Consider the following 6328-nt stretch of genomic DNA (forward strand, 5'->3'; position numbering starts at 1 on the left):
GTTTTTTTTACAAAATTAGAATAAAATTTTGTTCAGTAGAATGAATATTTTCTGTTTAATATCCTATGGTTGAGACAATAACAGGCACAGTGACGATGGTTTTAAACGTGTCAATTGTGGCTGCTTCATGAGCTGTACAAGGAAACATGTTCCACTGGCTAACAGTCCTTGGACAGAATGAAAATTTATAGGAGTCTTTGGAAGTTCCAATGTGCCTGAATGTGTAGATGCTACCATATCTTGTTCTTGAACCTGTAGGGACCAATAAATTATTAACAGGGTAAATAGCTACAATATGATGGACTATTTTATAAAACATGATGAGTCTTGCTCTAGTTCTGATTTCTAGGGTTGGCCAATTCAAATTTGTTGAAATCAGTGAAATAGCCATGGCAAGACTTGCTTAGTTACATGAGCCAGTTTCGAATTTAACCTAGAGATCATCAAGACAAACATTCTGACCAATTTCATAAAGACTGTAGCCTTTAGACTGTTCACAAACTTTGCCTTTGATTTGACCATGTGCCTAGTTTTTGACCCTAAATGACCCAGATTAAAACTTGACCTAGAGTCTAGAGACCATCAAGACGAACATTCTGACCAAGCTTCATAAAGATTGAGTCACAACTGTAGCCTATAGAGTGTTCACAAGCTTTTTCTTTGATCTGGCCTACTGACCTACTTTTTGACCCCGCATGACCCAGTTTCAAAACTGACTTAGAGATCATTAAGGCAAACATTCTAACAAAAATTCATAAATATTGGGTCACAACTGTGACCTCTAGAGTATTCACAAGCTTTTCCTTTTCATTCTGACCAAGTTTCATAAAGATTGGGTCACAAATGTGGCCTCTAGAGTGTTCATAATCTTTTCCTTTGATCTGGCCTACTGACCTAGTTTTTGACCCCACATGACCCAGTTTTAAACTTGACCTAGAGATCATCAAGACAAACATTCTGACCAAGTTTCATAAAGATTGGGTCACAAATGTGGCCTCTAGGCTGTTCACAAGCTTTTCCTTTGATCTGGCCTACTGACCTAGTTTTTGACCCCACATGACCCAGTTTCAAACGACCTAGAGATCATCAAGACAAACATTTTGACAAGCTGCATAAGGATTGGGTCACAAATGTGGCCTCTAGAGTGTTCACAAGCTTTTCCTTTGATCTGGCCTACTGACCTTGTTTTTGGCCCTACATGACCCAGTTTTAAACTTGACCTAGAGATCATCAAGACAAACATTCTGACCAAGTTTCATAAAGATTGGGTCACAAATGTGGCCTCTAGGCTGTTCACAAGCTTTTCCTTTGATCTGGCCTACTGACCTAGTTTTTGACCTCACATTACCCAGTTTCAAACCTGACCTAGAGATCATCAAGACAAACATTCTGACCAAGATTCATAAAGATTGGTTCTTAAAAGTGGCCTCTAGAGTGTTCACAAGCTTTTCCTTTGATCTGGCCTACTGACATAGTTTTTGACCCAACATGACCCAGTTTCAAACTTGACTTACAGATCATCATGAGTAACATTCTGACCAAGTTTCATAAAGATTGGATCACAAATGTGGCCTCTAGAGTGCTCACAAGACAAATGTTGATGGACGACGCACTGACGCATGCCGGACAATGACCAGTCACAATAGCTCACCTTGAGCACTTTGTGCTCTGGTGGGCTAAAAAAAAGAACCATCTAGAGTTATGGTTCCTTGTCACTGCACTTCCTCTCAATGAGTGTGATGACTATATGCTCCTGCCACCCTTCAAGAAGCATAAAAATGTTACACAACAAAAAGGTTTTCTACATGTACATGTATAAATATTACAGATTAAGCACAGGTCTGAAATTCTGACCTGTTAAATTTTTATAATGAACTTGTCCATCTTTCAATTTGAACAGTACCATTAACTATTAAAAGATGTGCAGGCTGATCATGATCTGCACTGGTCGCAAAGGCAAAATCAGTCGTGTTCAGCATGATAAGAGTTAAACTTCAATCCATTTATAAACATTTAAACAACTAATCACTGAGTGAGTTTTTTTTATTTAAACAAAAGGAATTTCAGATTAAACATTGGTTTCAAGTTTTAAAACTACCTTTTTTTCAAAGACCAATAAAACTTTACTATTCTTTAAACAAGAGTGGTAGATTGTCATAAAATACACCTGTCATCAGTAATTTTCAAAATATAATGATTCCCAATAAGGCTTGATGTATAATTTGACCGAATAAAGAGCAGAAGCTATGATGCACATACTTTTAGGCCGAGCACAAAACTATTGTACATGTATCATAAAAGTCTCAAAATATCACATGTCCAGAGCATTGAACAGATACAATGTTTATGTATATTCTCTCAGGGTAAATTCCCTTTCCTTTTACGTATACATGTATTAATTTTTTGCAAATTCTTAACTGCATTCATTTTTCATTATACGTCAGCAAAAACATGGGGAATTTTGTACCAAAATAAAATTTGATCACGCTATTGACAGTGTCCCAATAACTGTGTCAGCAAATTTATTGTAATGTACTTATTTGTCCGATTAAATACTAAGTAGTGTACTACCTGTGTTTGAATTAAATGTACCCATCCAGCCTTAATGTTTATAAAATATTGTACCAGAGTGCAATTTTTTTTAATGTTTACGTTAAGCAATATTTAAGTACTTTGTTTAAAAATTTGATACGCTGCAAGTAATATTTTAGATGTTGAAAATTTTCACCGAATTTTGTACTGGTCCAGTAGTCACTCATATAAGGTTATAAGCAGTAGGGCAATATATGCCTGAAGTGGAAAGAAAATTTCAAGATTTTTTTCGGCTGGGTATGGAGTTGGAGGGGAGGGATAATATGGTGGAGTTTGTGCGTGTGTGTGTGGAGGGGGAGGGGAGGGATAATATGGTAAAGTTTGGGACAATGCATAGACAGTGAAGGGATACTAATGCACAAGAAAATGATTGAATTCTTTTTTTAGCTCACCTGTCATGTGACGTCGTCCGTCCGTCCATTCACAATTTCCTTGTGAACACGATAGAGCTAGACCACATTTTTTACTTGATTTTAATCAAACTTGCACACAACTTGTATGGGCATAATATCTCGGTACGTTTCGAAAACTGGCCAGATCCCATCATAGGTTCCAGAGTTATGGCCCCATAAAGGGCCAAAATATGCTATTTTTGGCTTGTGAACACAATAGAGATAACATTTTGCAATCAACTTTAATCAAACTTGCACACAACTTGTATTGGCATAATATCTCGGTTCCTTCCGAAAACTGGCCAGATCCCGTCATGGGTTCCAGAATTATGGCCCCTTAAAGGTCCAAAATTTGCTATTTTGGCTTTTGCAGCCATATAGAGACTTCATTTATGGTTTGATTTGATACATTAACTTGCAAAATATCTTCAACAAATAAATCTTGGATTCCATGATGAATCTGTCAGAATCATCATAGGTTCCAGTTATTTTATATCTGGGTAGATAACTATGGACTGATTTTATGTCAAATTACCTCCCTTTATTTCAAATTAAAATGGGTATATCTCCGTAATTAATGAAGATACTAAGCTGACATTTCATTTATGCCATCAGATTGACTTGGACAATCAGTGAAGATACATATTGACTGAATTTATGACAAATTACCTCCCTTTATTTTTGATGTAAATGAATATACCTAGCAGCTTCTAATGAGATTGGTTTGAAACGTTATTTATGTCTTCCATGGTAAGAAATAGTCATGTTAGATAACTCTTAATTGAACGTTTATCGATATGAATACTTTTCTAATAAATCGTTGTAAAAGCTTGAACTCTGTATCTTCTACATGCATATACCAATGCATGATTACCTCCCCTGATTTTAATAAAAATGGATTTATCTCAGTAAGTATTTATGACTCATTTGAAATTTCATGATTGTCATTAGCTGGACTGAGACAATCAGTGTAGATAACTATGGACTGATTTTATGTCAAATTACCTCCCTTTGTTTCAAATTAAAATGGGTGTATCTAGGTAAAAAATGAAGATACTGATTTGAAATGTCATTTATGCCATCAGATGGACTCGGACAATCAGGGCAGATAACTTTTCACTGAATTTATGACAAATTACCTCCCTTTATTTTATGTAAATGGATATACCTCAGCAGCATCTAATGAGATTGGTTTTAAATGTTATTTAAGTCTTCCAGGGTAAGAAATAGTCATGCTAGTACAAAAATGCAGCATTTGAGCCTAGGACCCTCAAACTTGATATGGAGATTTGCTATGACTAGTATGTGACCCATAGATCAAAAGGGACAGTTACACGAAAATGTTTATTCTGATGATATTTAATGTGTATGCCCATGTGATCTATGTCAAAACTTGATCTTATCATTTAGAGCAATGGAACTCAGGTGAGCGATATAGGGCCATCATGGCCCTCTTGTTTTTTTTTAAGAGTTTTTAGTGGGGAGGTGTTGAGAAAGTATTGTTAAGTCACAACTTAACATATGCAAATCATCTCATCACCAGCCACATACTGTAAAAGCATACTGTAAATATATTATTATTTTCATTAAGTCAAAATATTACGAATTTGAAATTTTGAGTATGTTCGCGAGGTTTAATATTTGCAAAATTGTATCCTACTTTAATCTGAATTATACTAATGGTGAATATTTATGCCAGGATTAATTTTTGTGACCTGTAGGGCCCCGCGAATATAGCAGAAATTAAACCCTCGCTAAAATTTCTGCTTTTACAGTATATTCCAATTTTCAAGTTAATACCTTGAATAGATTTTTAGTTGTGCTCTGTACATGCAAAATGACTGGCAGATTTGACCTTTAAAGCTCAATTTGTGACTTTAATCATTGACCTACTGGCCAGATTCATGTGCTATGCACATCGGCACCTACGTATATGCCAAGTTTGAATACAATGACTACATCCTGATTTTACAGAGCGGGCACATAAAAACAACTGACTTTGTTAAAAAAATATTTTAAGAGACATGTTATCTTCCCTTTTTTGATGTATAGTAAAAAATTGATCCAGGCTTCAAGGTCACAAGGGGTTAACTTTAACTTTAACCCTTATCATGCTGGACATGATTGATTCAGCCTTTGCGACCAGTGTAGATCTTGATCAGCCTACACATCCCTGCAGTCTGATCATGATCTGCACTTTTCACCATTTAGTCTATCTTTTTGGTATGCACCCCTTTTAGCAGTTAATGGTACTGTCCAAATTTAAAGATGGACAAGTTCATTATAGAAATTTAGCAGGGTAAGGGTTTAGCAAAATATTCAGTTTATCTAGAGTTTTAATTAGCAATCAGAATGGCAGAGGCCCACAAGGAACTGCTGAAACAAGCCCAGGTATTCAGGTTGTCGATGCTTCACAGGATTTATATAATTTCACCTCTTAACAGTTTAAAGTATGGAGGCAACAGCCTTCATGTGCTATGTCAGTACATGGATCTAATTCATTATTCTCTTCTCTTTTCTCCATTGAATGTATAAAATGAAGTTGTACAAACATAATATGTTCTGAAACAGAGGTTGTTCTAGTCTGTCAAGTAACTGTGAGAGCTTGAGCCCTTAGATCTGTTTGGTTGTGAATTTGATTCTATGGAATGGGCATTTCTCTCTAACCATACGGTTAGTATTATATGCCCAAAGTCTGTCTATTCCCTTACTAACAACTCCAATAAAATGAACCATAATTATCATGGATATCAAAATAATAAAATGCATCTCTTCAAATCAGATAGTGCTGGCTACATACAAAATAGATCGATCCTTCAGAGAAAGTTTCGTGGAAATGCAGAACCAATTTTAACCTTTAGCCTAGCTACTGTTGGCGAATGATTCTGCCTTTGCGACCAGTGCAGACCAGATCATGGTCTGCACTGTTCGCTATTCAGTCAGTAAATTTTAGCAGGCTTAGCAGGTTAATTACCAAAACCTTTTAAAGGCAATGACTCTGTAACAATTTATACCTTGACTAGATAGGACACTGATTCAGCCTGTAAAGTTTGGTTGAAATACAACCACTAGTTTTTTAGAAGTCCAGAAAATTTAAAGGGCAATAATAATACAAAAATTAACTCTTGAATGTTCAAAAGTATTATTAGTACTGATTCTTCCTACAAAGTTTGGTTGGAGTACAAGCACCTGTTTAAGAGATCAATCTGAACAGAGTTTTTTTTCTTCATTTTTTTCAAGGAAAGCCCATTTACTATAAAAAAAACTCCAAAAAGGGATATTAAATTGCATTCTCAGACAACTGCCTATAAATGGCAAAAATCAAGTCATCTACTGCTTTTGTG

Source organism: Mercenaria mercenaria, chromosome 1 (genome assembly GCF_021730395.1).
Source record: "Mercenaria mercenaria strain notata chromosome 1, MADL_Memer_1, whole genome shotgun sequence".
In the NCBI taxonomy this organism is placed as follows: Eukaryota; Metazoa; Mollusca; class Bivalvia; order Venerida; family Veneridae; genus Mercenaria; species Mercenaria mercenaria.